Below are 13,927 nucleotides of genomic sequence, written 5' to 3'. Positions count from 1 at the left end.
AGACAGGTAGGTGAGAGACTTCTCACAGTGTATGGGGTGTGAACAGCCCTCCAGAGACTTGCCCCAAAGGTGGCTCTAGCTTTCGAGAAAGTGAGCCAAGTGAATAGGTAACAGGAAGGTGAGTTGTTATTTCCTGGCGGAAATGATCAAGGTGGGCGCAGCCCCATGCCCTGTTAACAGGTCTTGATTTTAGACAGGAAAGCTCAGGCACAATGAATTACTAGACAGAGTCATTTTCTGTAAATGCCCAGGGAAGGACTAAATGAGGCTGCTCACCGGTGCCAGTCAGAGCCTCGGGGCCAGAGGCGAGGAAGAGCCAGATGGGTCCCCTCCCCTTCTAGGACCAGCCCTGCAGGGCCTTCTCTGAGTTCCAAGGAGCACGTTCAGTTTCCAAGAGCTGTTAATTAGGCAAGGGATGCAGAGACTAGGGGGTGCAGTCAAAGGAAACAATAGTGCAGCCTAAGGGCTCCTCCTCAATACACCGAACTGTTTTTGACGCTTCCCTGGTGGCTCAGAGGGTGAAGAATCTGCCTGCCACGCTAGAAACCCGGGTTCTATCCCCGGGTCGGGAAGATTCCCTGCAGAAGGGAATGGCAACCCATTCCAGTATTCTTGCCTGGAGAATCCCATGGACAGAGGAGTCTGGTGGGCTACAACCCATGGGATTGCAAAGAGTCAGATAGAGCTGAGTGACTTAAACACACACACAGATAATGGGGGGAGTTCACTCCGTGCTACCCACAAGCATGGAGATCCCAGACCAGTTGGAACAAGAATGGCAGCAATGCTGACTCCCACTTACCTCGCAACCAACTCGTCAGAAGACTGTCCATGAGCTGATCATGCCCTCCGTGAGCCATGATCATAAACTCCTGTCCACTACCCTCTCCATGACTGGACACACCTTTTTTTTTTTTTTTTTTTTGAACTATTTAATTTACTTCTGACTGTGCTGGGTCTTTGTTGCTGTGTGGGATTTCCTCTAGTTGTGGCAAGTGGGGGCTACTCTGCAGGCGTGGTGCTCCGGCTTCTCTTGTCATGGAGCCTGGACTCCAGGTCATGTCGGCTTCAGCAGTTGCAGCACATGAGCTCAGTAGCTGCAGCTCCCGGGTCTAGAGCATAAACTCAGTACTGCGGCCCACAAGCTTAGTTGCCCCACAGCATGTAGGATCCTCCTAGACCAGGGATCGAACCCATATCTCCTGCACTGGCAGGCAGATTCTTTACCACTGAGCCAACAGGGAAATGCTGGACACGCAGCCTCGAGAGCATGCGAGTACTGTGGCCCGCTTTGCCTGGCAAAGCAAAGCAGCTATTATTTTCTGCTTCACCCAAAGCTCTATCTCTGAGACGTAATTCAGTGTCATGGTACAGAGGCCTGATTCGGCTTCAAGTGTGTGGTGCATCCTTGAACAGGGATGGCAGGCTCAGAGTCCCCCCGAGGCTGCACCGTCCCCCTAGGAGAGTTGTCCGGATCATTTCTTGGGGAGCTGGCGCCCTGCAACAAGGAGGGACCCGCTGGGTGTGGGCTTTGCAGGGGCCTTGTTTCCCTAGGCAACCTGCTCTCTCTTTCAGAAAGCCTCTCTCATCTGCAGTTCTGGGGCCTGCAACTTTTGCCATATGTCGGTTGTCTCTGCCTTCATGATCCCAGCCATATTAATGTTATAATTAGAGCCAGTATTTATACAGGCTTTCTTCTGAGCAGCAACTCCTCGTGTTTGCGGGAGAGATTTACTTCATCTTCCCTGCATGGTTGGTTCAGGGATATTATTCCATTTTATGTTCGAGGACAGATTGGGAGGAAGAGGCAGGGAGGGGGAGAAATGTGGCAGAGACAGAGAAAGAGAAGGGCCTGACGCATCCCACTTCCAGTCCCATGAGGCTGAAGGAGGATGATCAGGAGCACCACACCGACCTCTCTGCTCCAGCCATTCTGGTCTTCCTTCCATGAACAGTCCCTCGGCAGCCAGATAGAGCCTCATGTCATGTAACTAGATCCAAGGCTCGTCTACCCCTCACCTAACCGTTCAAAGTGCTACCAGCTTCCAGCACTGGGAGGCCCTGCTGTGGCCAAGACCCAAACTCCAACCTCAGCCCCCACGACTGCTCCTGGAAGTCCTGGGAACTCACTTGCCAACCCTCAAACAAACCCAGGGCGGTCCTGCCCCCAGGACTTGGCCGTGCTGTGCCTGAGAATCTGCATGGCCTGCTCTCCCTTCTCTTAGGTCTCCTCTCCAGTGTCTCTCGGAAGTGTCTTCTGAACCTCGTCCCCAGCTGACACCATGAACTTTCCTGCTGGGTCACAGGCTGCCTCCTCCGCTAAGACGCAAGTCCACGAGGGCAGTAACTTGGTCTCTCTGATTCACTGGAGCATCTCAGCATCAAGAACACAGTCACCTAGGACTGTTGGAGGAGGTCATCCTCAGGGCTGAACGTCTAGGTGACACACAAGCTGGTCCTGGGCAAAGGAGCTCCGCACTCCCTCCCCGTCCCAGGAGTCAACCAGCGATCAACCCAGCGCTCCCACACTGAGAGCCATTCCAAGCCCTGAGAAACCACTCCTCATGCCAGAAGTGACAGAACTTCTGCCCCAGAACCCAGCTAAGGCCTCTCTATAAACTTAAGATTCTGGCAGAGGGTGAGAAGGCCTACTCACTTTCCAGCTTCCCCATTATTATCTTGAGCATAATCTCCTTTGCTTATTAATCCCGCCACCCACCCATCTTCCTTCACTCTTTCCTTGATCTTTGTGCCCAGGGCCCTGCTTGCAAACCAAAAAGTATGCACTCAGGAGATATTTCTTGAAGAAAAATGAATAAAGCAAAAGATACGTGAATCAACCCAGGAGCAGTTCTCCATTTCCACGCCCTTTCGTTTGTACCGATTCAGTTTATTTTGGTTGAGCCCAAAGAGGCAAAGTACTAGCTTCTGTTTGAGGAGCATTACGGTTAACACAATGCTTTACGTCTGTCCCCATGATGGATTCTCTCAGCAGCCTTAGCCACTTTGTCAGGTTGACAAGGTAGGCAGATTATAGCGCTCGAGATCTGGGCTGGGACTCAAGTGCCTCCTAAGAACCCCAGTGTATTAGAATGGGCTGCACACTAGGACCAGCTTCTGCCCTTTGTTTACAGCTGATGTGAGCATCACATTCCGTTCTCCTCCTGGCGATGGCCTCTGAGTCAACTCTCCTCTGTCCCTCTCCACTTTCCCCGTTGATGTGATCTAACACACATTCCCAAATCTATTAGCATTCATACTGTTATTCGGTGACAGTCAGTGTAAATAAGATTTTCACTCCCAGTTCTTAGTGCTATAATCGCTGATTCCTACACCCTGTGGGCGAGGAGGAAAGGGAGATACTTTTCCTGCCTTTGAAGCATTCGAGTTCAGTCTTGGCACCAACCATGTCATGTGAGATCTTACACATTTTTAAGGTTACCAACTGCTTCGTGATCTTCCTTCACATTATGCTCCGAATCTCAGAGTTCTCTCCCATCAAGTTCAAGTTGCTTCCACCCCTCTTGCTTCCACATAAACTCTACGAATCAGTGCTGCTCGCTTCAAACTTATTTCATCCTTTGGCATCAAAATGTCCAAAGCGGTGACCCTAAAGTAATTTAACTGATCTGCGGCTGTGGGGCTATCCAAAAGAAATGTGAATTTGTATAAACACAGTCCTATTACTTTGTTGTAAAATTTTGGGTCCAGGGGCCCCCAGTGCCAAGGCCTCCCCCACCCATACGCACATGGCATAAAAAACAGAGTATTTACATTTGGGCAAATTGAAGACAATCCCCCTCACAATGGGTTGCTGCCCAGAAAGCATCAGCTACCCACTCTCTGTATTAATACATTTTATGGGTCACTCTTGGAGGAAAATATGACAGGAGCGTTGTATATATTTAGCTAAATAACTCTGGCTGTGTCCCCAAGAGGTGGGTGTGGTCATCTCCAGTTTACAGACGACAGTATATGAACCCATCACACACCCAGGGTCTCCAACAGCTCAGACTTGAGCTCAGTTTCCCAGAGCTAAGCTCAGTCCTCATCTTCTTCCACCAAGGGTAAAAGTGAAAGTGTCAGTTGCTCAGTTGTGTCTAACTGTTTCTGACCCCATGGACTGTAGCCTGCCAGGCTCCTCTGTCCATGGGATTCTTCAGGGAAGAACACTGGAGTGGGTTGCCATTCCCTTCTCCAGGGGATCTTCCTGACCCAGGGATCAAACCCAGGTCTCCTGCATTGCAGGCAGACATCCTCTAAGCAGGTGTGTGTGTCCTGAGAGGATTAAGACAACAACCTAAAGGCGTCACAGAGATTTTGCGGGGGAAAAGCTGGTAAAAACTGTAAAAGCTCAAAAGTATAGCTCTTTCTTATAACCATCTTCTGCAGATAGAATAAATGTCTAGCCTGTTCACTAGCAAATTATTCTGTGTTCATCAAGGTCAAGTGTGTCACCCTTGAATTCTGTTATGCTTGTGAAAGAAATAATCCTCAGAAATTCATACCTTGTTTCATCACATCAGGTCAGGAAATTGGGATTAATCTGTGCTGAAAGCTCTGTCTTAATTCACATGCTTAACTATATATTTTATAACTGAGAGCAACATCAAGGACACGTTGATATATAGGATAACCTCGACTAAATAGTGCATCCAATGTGGTATTTTTTTCTAAGGATTCTGTATTCTTCATTAATTCAGCTAGCAAATACCAGCCCATCTGAAACCAGGTATCTCTGGCAGATGGAATCAAAGTAGTAAACGAAAAGTATCAATAGTGTAGGCAGGCTGGGGAATGTTCACCGCCTGAGTTATTTTTGGGTGGTTCAGCAGATTTCTTCTTTCCATAATAAGTGAATTTTCTCTACCGAATTTTAAATTTAACTGATTTTTCCTCAACAAAATAAAGTTACTCCAAAAAGGAATGTCTATTAACTCTTTACTATGAGTTACTTTTATGATCAAACTTCAAGAAGAGAAAAAAAGATTCAAGTCTCAGTCTTGTATTTTATCTAATACTCTGTAGTCTAGTATATTATTCTGACTTTTAAAATTAAAAAAAATTACTTAATGTAGAAAAAGGATGAAAAGTAGCTAACCTATTTCCCCCTAAATAAACAAAAGACAGCACTGTCACCAAAGGGGAAAAATGTATCATTTTACCATAGGATGCAACCATTATTAATGGGCTGAGGAGCTGGCACTCTTGATAAAGTACTTTTAAAGTATGTTATTAAAGATTTATGAATTGGAAGTGATGCCCTTGGTTTGACTTCAAGTGTGTGAAGCTGATGGAATGCTAGCAGGGGCCGGGGATGAGAAAACCTGGTTTTACCTTGCAGCTTTCACTCTTTGATTCTGCGATCTTGGCTGGACATTTGCCCTCCATCCCATCCTCGGTTTTTCATCTGCAAAATGAGAATAAAAACAGTCCTAAATATTTATACAACTCAGATGAAAAGAGATCACCCCAAAACACAAATCAGTCATATGCCCTTAGTATGTGCTCACTGCCTTTCTGTGTGTGTGTGTGAGTTTGTATGTTTTTTTTTTTTTCCCATAAATGATGTAAATTTCTCTCCCTGGTTGGACCCCGGGCTGTGGTCTCCATCACTGTCTTTGCTTCTTTCCTGTTCTGCAGTTAGCATGAGCCGTGTGAACCAAGTCCCAATTCTGGCAAAGACCGTGCTCTATTGGGCTTTTTTGTCTGTGCTCTTTGTGGTGGGAAGGATCTGGAAGGGCGCAGGTGCTTTTCGTAGGGGTTTCCTCCCCAGTCCTCCGAACCCCTGCCCATCACCTGCTGCAGAGCAGGTGGCCCTGCTTCTGCCCCGAGAGTGCACTGGGAACTGTGTTCAGGAACCTGGGGAGTCTGAGGGGAAATTTGAAAGCAGCAGTTTCTAAGTATAGTTAGACCATACAAGCGGGATAAATTCACTTCCATAAAATACCTAATGTCAGCATAAAGCTTTGGCTAAAAATGGTTAAATTAGATGTGGACATTTTTCTTGAAGGAAAACTCCCTCTAATATTAAAAATGAATCATCTCCAAAGATGGAGTCTAACCTCCACTCCAAAAAATCAGTGGGCTGTCTTCCCTCACGGCAGACAGGGCAGCTACGCAGGATAGACCACCACCAGGAGAGAATTCATGATCACAGCCCAAGGTCCTGGCTTCCGTGGGCCTGTCCACACGGGACAGCACCCAGCTAGATGGGTAAGGGCCTGGGAGGACAGAGTCCTCTTCCCTGAGTCGCAGGACAGGCATTCCCACCCCCTGATTTTCACACGGGGACTCAGAGCAGCCTGGGGTGGGCTTGCCACGTGGTGGGGAAGGGGATTAGTCCTTCCTTTGTTTGCTGCGAGGGATCACCCCGGAGCCAGTGGGCTTAAGCATGCCCCCTGGGGGGCCATTTCCTCCAGGTTTCCTGCCCCCCCACCCGCCCCCGACCCTTGATGGCTATGAAAGCAGCTCCGGAGAGAAGCCACTGGCTTTACTCACGGCTCACACTCACCTGCGCCTGACGCAGAGGAGACGAGGAGCCCCACTCAGTTCCCTTTCCTGGGAGCGCTGTTTGCCTGTGACTCTGCTCCCATTTCAGCCCTGCCCCCAAGATGTGTAAAGTGTGCCTGTGTCTGCCGGTCATGTGACCCCAGTGCTCCACATATGTCCCCAAACACACCATTCATCACGCTGATTGTCAGGACTTGTTTGGCTTTTGCCTTGAATCGCATGCTTCCTGAGAGGAGAACACACATGTCTCCTTTACAATTACAGGTAGATAAAACATTGACTTGTGTGTCTCTAATGAAGGAAGGAAGAAAGGAAGGAAAGGATGCTCTGTAGCAGCCCTGAGCCTTTTTTGGCACCAGGGACCAGTTTCATGGAAGACAATTTTTGCCTGGACTGGGGCCAGGGGGACAGTTTCCCGATGACTCAAGCACATTACATTCGCTGTGCACTTTATTTCTATTATTATTACAACAGGTCCATCTCAGATCATCAGGCATTAGACCCCAGAGGTTGGGGACCCCCAATTTAGAGTGATTTGAGAGCTCTGACTGTGTATACAAATATGTGCATGTGTGTGCTAAATAGCTTAAGTTGTGTCCGATGCTTTGCCACCCTATGGACCGCAGCCCACCAGGCTCCTCTGTCCGTGGGATTCTCCAGGCAAGAATACTGGAGTGGGCAGCCAAGCTGCTGTTTTTAACCACACAGATTAAAGTTCTGCACCTCTCTGTCATATGAAGCAAACAATAGGATCGATGCTGTGTGAGGATTTTGGATAATTCACGTGTTTGATTTTGAGGACTAAAAACTTGTGAGTTTTGTTTTTTGCGGGTTAGTGGCTGTATTGAATAGACTTGCCTTGATAATTGGATGGCCAGTTTGCTTGCCGACCAGGAAACACAGGTTCATTTACACAAACTCCTGTTGTCCCCACATGCAAATTTAATGCCAGAAACCACGCATTACACAGCAGCTCCACACTGGCTGTCCCCGGTGACCCCTGAGAATCAAAGTTCTGTTGCTGAGGTTGTGTGCCTGCTCAGATGTCAAGCCCTCAATTGGAAAAAAGAAAAAGATTCAGTATTCTACGTTTTAACTTCTCTGTGGCAAATAGACACGGATTCTTTGACACAGCTGAGCCAAGAACGGCTTTCTACCATATGAAAGGAGTATTTGGTTTTGACATTTTGAGAGCACAGGATCCAAATTACCTTTGAAAAATAAGTAAAAGAGCCATCAAATCAGTCATTACACTGAAAACCAAAAATCTGTGGCTCCTGGCATCTGCGATGCCCGTTTCCTTCTCCCCTGTGAGTGCACGCACAGCGCCGGATTGTTCCAGGAAGCACCGAGGCATGTATTTTGCAGAGTTCCAGGCAGCTCATCTTATGGCAAGTTATCTCCCACTGCAGCCCTAACCCAGAGATTCCGAGCACTGCTTGAGTGGCTAAATTGGCCATAGATCTCCCCCACACCCCTAATATTATTGCAGAGTTCCATTATCATGTGGGCAATAGCTGGTGGGGAAGCTTCAGTTACAGCCTGGCCAGAAAATGTTATATCCACAATACTTTAGGTCTTTAAAATAGAGGGGGGTGGGGAACTCATCTCTGAGTCACTGGCACTTTCGTCAAAGCAAAACACGGCCCCACTGCTGTGTAATGCATTATGCATCATCAAACTGGTGTTGCAGCTTCAGCATCGTGTTGGCTGCACTGCACCCTTTTATGAACGTTTGAAAGTCGAATCCAGCACAGAGTTTGAATGTGTCTGTTCTGGAAGGGAGACAATGCTGAATGGCAAACAGGAATGCCAATGGTGCTGTGAGGGGCCATTTCCCTCCGCAGTTACAGGAGAGAAATGCCCTTCCAATCACTCTGGGTCACACAAGGCTGAGGAATTTTCCAGCTCAGCACAGGGGAGAATGCAGAAGGCCCTGGGCTTGAAGAAAGGGATTGCGGTCACTGAGGACATTGCATCTTACTAGGAAAACATTCACTGAGTTGGGAATACAATCTAGTTTCCTACTCTTTTGGAAGTAAGTGGTTTACCAGCCCTGTTTATCCTGTGCTTGCTGAATAGGGTAAGATTCTTCTTGGGAGCCGACACCAGTCAGAAATGGGCTCATCAGAAAATATCTTCACTTAAAAGGAAAAGAAGAAAATAGAAAACATGCCGAGTCACAGAAAGAGGGAACATTTTTGGACTGGTGATACCCTGCGAGTATCCTTAGTTCTCAAATAACGTAACAGAAAATTACTGAAACATCGTCATTCCACTGTTAACCATGCCTCAGGGAAGTTTTTAGTGAGGACTCTCACCATTGAAGAATAACTTGCTTCAGAATCAGGAAGAACATCATTGCCAAATTCTTAGAGTGACATTTGTAGTTGGCAATTTCTTCCAGACAGCAACATTGATTCAGTAACAAAGCACTGGGCACTCACAAAGCACCACAAGGTGATGAGATGGTAGGCAAGTAAATTCTGAGCTCCTGTGGTATCTTTAGAGTTCTTTCCTTAGCATATCCTTTATGATGTGTCCAGCCTCAGTCTGTAAGCTACCTTGGAATATCAACATTACAGTAAGCATTATCAATAATAGGAAATGTATTGATCCCAACAAAATGGGTAGATACTTGAGTGAATAAAAACTGATCAATTTAGCTAAAGTCAGTGGTAAGATATTATTGAATCATTTTTGATAAGCGAGTAGATTGAGCTGTCCTCTGAAGTCCCTACCATATCATTAAGTCCCTTATTACTTTCAACCGATGAATGCTTTAATTTCAGAGAGAATATGAATGAAGAAAACACTGAGAGAACAGAAACAGAAGTGACAAAAATGATTATTAACTGGCACTACTAACGACTATTCTTATGGTATAACACTAGATGTTCTGTTTGTAGCATAAAAAATTATAAGTCGCAAATTATGGGATTAGTTGTTGTATGTTTTATATACTAGAATCTAAGGTTCATTGAGGCAGGGACAACGTGTGCCTCGCACACAGCAGTTTTCCTGGTGCTCCACACATAATTGGTGCTACCCATATATTATTCCTCATTTCATTACCTGTCATCTGCTAAGATGCTCTGCTCAGCACCACTTAGTATTATTGTGAATAGCCTTTCTTTGGATTGTCAACTATCTCTGTGAATTCCAAAGTGTACAGATATAAATTGTGTATGAATAGAGTTCAGAGATGTATATTTCCTCATCTTGTTATCAATATGGTGGACAGATTGATTCACAAAATAAATACGTGGATACAATTCTTGGCTCATCTACATTTCCTAAGCATTTGCAGATAGAGCCATGTGATTGATTTTGACTAGTAATATTTCATAGAAATAGCAGGTGTCATTTTTGCAGTAAGGGACTTCAAAGCCATGTGTGATGGCCAGCTTCTCTCCCTGTGATCATGACTAAGGAAGACCTCCAACCATCTGGGTGTCTGGGTGACTGTGTGGAGCAGAACCATCTGCTAGTCCATAGGGAATACCATGTAAACCAAGAACAAAGTTTTCTTGTTAAGTTGCTAAGTTGTGTCTGACTCTTTTGCAACCCCATGCACTGTAGCCCACTAGGCTCCTCTGTCCATGGGATCTGCCAGGCCAGAATATGGGAGTGGATTATTTCCTTCTCCAAGAATACAGCTGGTTTATGTTTTTTAGTATAAACCCACTGAGATGTTGAAGTTGTTGTTACTTCCATATGATATAGCCTCGCCTGTCCAACATGGGCCCTGACTCTCTTCCTTCTCAAAGTCCAGTCACTTTACAGCCCATGTTTTCACCATGATCATCATCTTCCTGCTATCACTCAGTCCTGTTCCAAATCATCCCGCTCTTGTCGCTGAAAGGATCATTTAAACTATATTGGATCACCTCACTCCTTATCTCAAAACTTTCAGTGATTCCTACCTGACCTTTAAGCTATGGGTATAAAGTCTTTACTTAAGTGAGTTGTTTCAACATTTGGATCAAATTATAGAGTCAGCCTCCTCTCTTTTATGTACTCTGTGTGATCCATTTGCTCTTGGAAATTGGTCCATTTATTCAGTCAATAAATGTCTATTCTCAAGTTTTACTTTAGTGTATTGGATGTATGATGGTATATAGACCAAAAGTCCCTAGATCTCATATTAATAGAACTTACACTAAAAAAGAGAGGTGCCTACAATGATAGAGTGTTTTATATCTATATTTGGTAATATCGTAACTACTATATACATGTGACTTTTGAGTGCAAAACATCTGGTTATTGTGACTGAGGACCAGAAATTGTACTTTTTCACTCTAAGTAATCTAAATTTAATTCTAATAGTCAGGTTTGTCTAATGTTCACTGTATGGGCGAATGCAGTTGTGCAGGGAGGGAACAGATATTCAATCAAACAATCAGTTCAGTTCAGTCGCTCAGTCGTGTCCAACTCTTTGTGACCCCATAAACTGCAGAATGCCAGGCCTCCCTGTCCATCATCAACTCCTGGAGTTAACTCAAACTCGTGTCCGTTGAGTCAGTGATGCCATCCAACCATCTCATTCTCTGTTGTCCCCTTCTCCTCCTGCCCTCAATCGTTCCCAGCATCAGGGTCTTTTCAAATGAGTCAGCTCTTTGCATCAGGCAGCCAAAGTACTGGAGTTTCAGATTCAGTATCAGTCCTTCCAATGAACACCCAGGACTGATCTCCTTTAGGATGGATGGGTTGGATCACTTTGCAGTCCAAGGGACTCTCAAGAGTCTTCTCAAATACCACAGATCAAAAGCATCAATTCTTCGGCGCTCAGCTTTCTTACAGTCCAACTCTCACATCCATACATGACCACTGGAAAAACCATAGCCTTAACTAGGTGGACCTTTGTTGGCAAAGTAATGTCTGTGCTTTTTAATATGCTATCTAGGTTGGTCATAACTTTCCTTCCAAGGAGCAAGCATCTCTTAATTTCATGGCTTCAGTCACCATCTGCAGTGATTTTGGAGCCCCCAAAAGTGAAGTCAGCCACTGTTTCCACCGTTTTACCATCTATTTGCTGTGAAGTGATGGGACCAGATGCCATGATCTTAGTTTTCTGAATGTTGAGCTTTAAGCAAACTTTTTCACTCTCCTCTTTCACTTTCATCAAGAGGCTTTTTAGTTCCTCTTCACTTTCTGCCATAAGGGTGGTGTCATCTGAGTATCTGAGGTTATTGATATTTCTCCCAGCAATCTTGATTCCAGCTTGTGCTTCTTCCAGCCCAGCGTTTCTCATGATGTACTCTGCATAGAAGTTAAATTAGCAGGGTGACAATATACAACCTTGACATACTCTTTTTCCGATTTAGAACCAGTCTGTTGTTCCATGTCCAGATCTAACTGTTGCTTCCTGACCTGCATACAGGTTTCTCAAGAGGCAGGTCAGGTAGTCTGGTATTCCCATCTCTTTCAGAATTTTCCACAGTTTATTGTGATCTACACAGTCAAAGGCTTTGACATAGTCAATAAGCAGAAATAGATGTTTTTCTGGAACTCTCTTGCTTTTTTGATGATCCAGCAGATGTTGGCAATTTGATCTCTGGTTCCTCTGCCTTTCCTAAATCCAGCTTGAACATGTGGAAGTTCAGGGTTCATGTATTGCTGAAGCCTGGCTTGGAGAATTTTGAGCATTTTTTTTACGAGCTTGTGAGATGAGTGCAATTGTGCAGTAGTTTGAGCATTCTTTGGCATTGCCTTTCTTTGGAATTGGAATGAAAACTGACCTTTTCCAATTCTGCGGCCACTGCCGAGTTTTCCAAATTTGCTGACATATTGAGTGCAACACTTTCATAGCATCATCTTTTAGGATTTGAAACAGCTGAACTGGAATTCCATCACCTTCACTAGCTTTGTTCATAGTGATGCTTCCTAAGGCCCACTTGACTTCACATTCCAGGATGTCTGGCTCTAGGTGAGTGATCACATTATCGTGAATATCTGGGTCATGAAGATCTTTTTTGTACAGTTCTTCTGTGTATTCTTGCCACCTCTTTTTAATATCTTTTTTTTCCTGTTAGGTCCATACCATTTCTGCCCTTTATTGAGCCCATCTTTGCATGAAATATTCCCTTGGTATCTCTAATTTTCTTGACGAGATCTGTAGTCTTTCCCATTCTATTGTTTTCCTCTATTTCTTTGCATCAATCAAACAATAACTAAGGTAAAACTATCAGACAGCGAGAAGAACTATGGAAAGAATTAAAGCAGTAATAGAGGATAGGATAAACTGTGTATGCCATTGAAGGAATAGCCATTTCAAACTGTTGGTCGAGAAAAGCCCCTCTGATCAGTGACATATGATTAACAAGAGAGAGTTCCTCATGAAAACATCAGAGAGAAGATGGTCCAAGAAGAGGGGATGATACAAAAGCAGAAATAGGTTGGAAGTGGAGGAAAAGGGAATGGCAGTCCTGTGAGCAGAGTGTGCAGACAAGGGAGCTGCTGGATCAGGCTGGTGCTCTTTGTCATGAATGAGCACCACCAGGCATACTTACCATTCTTCCATTTCTTCTCTTCCCAGTCACAAACTATTTCTTCTTCACAACCTCTTCTTGTATGAAAACTTCTCATCTAAAATAAAACAAAGAAAGCTCTTTCTTACCAAACCTATGTTTTATTTTCTGGGACCCTATGCAGGAAATTTTAGATTTTGATGACTCTTCTTGTGTCTATTGCCATTTTATTTAATTTCATGTTTTTTTTTTTTAATAGTTCTATGCTTTGTTTTCATGAATTTATGGCTCTTCTCCTGAGTGTATTTAAATACCTTGAGATTGAGGCCCACGTTATGAATGGATTCTGGGTTGGGAAGATCCCCTGGAGAAAGGAATGGCTACTCACTCCAGTATTCTTGCCTAGAGAATTCCACAGACAGAGGAGCCTGGAGGGCTATAGTCCATGGGATTGCAAAGAGTCGGACACAACTGAGCAACCAACACTTTCACAAAGTATCTGAAAGAGTCAGGTTATATGCATAGACTGTAGCTTAGGTTTACTGATAAACTGTAGTCTGTTAAAGTTAAGATTCATGTATTTTTGCATGACCACTATTTTGTGTTAAGTTTCACTGACTGGAACACACGTTTATTTTAATTATTGTTAAGTATTGAGAAGAGGACAAGTTCCTTTGACAGACTGTGAGCAACATAAAGGAAGCAATTCATTTTTGAATCCTTAGCACCTGGCACAAAATAGATAATATTTGTAGAGTAATATAATGAAACCATGATGTCTTCAATAGTATTATGAAAAACATACAAATTTTGGCATGCAAATTACCAAGTTAAAATGGAGATGTGGCTTGATTTAATAATCATGGCACCACCCCAAACCAGAGCTTTAACATATTGTAGAAACTCTCAATATTATCTTTTTTCTCTTCACTCACAGCAGATGA

The sequence above is a fragment of the Budorcas taxicolor genome, chromosome 11 (genome assembly GCF_023091745.1).
Source record: "Budorcas taxicolor isolate Tak-1 chromosome 11, Takin1.1, whole genome shotgun sequence".
Lineage (NCBI taxonomy): Eukaryota > Metazoa > Chordata > Mammalia > Artiodactyla > Bovidae > Budorcas > Budorcas taxicolor.
The sequence above is the reverse complement of the archived record's forward strand: the minus strand, read 5'-3'. Positions refer to the sequence as shown.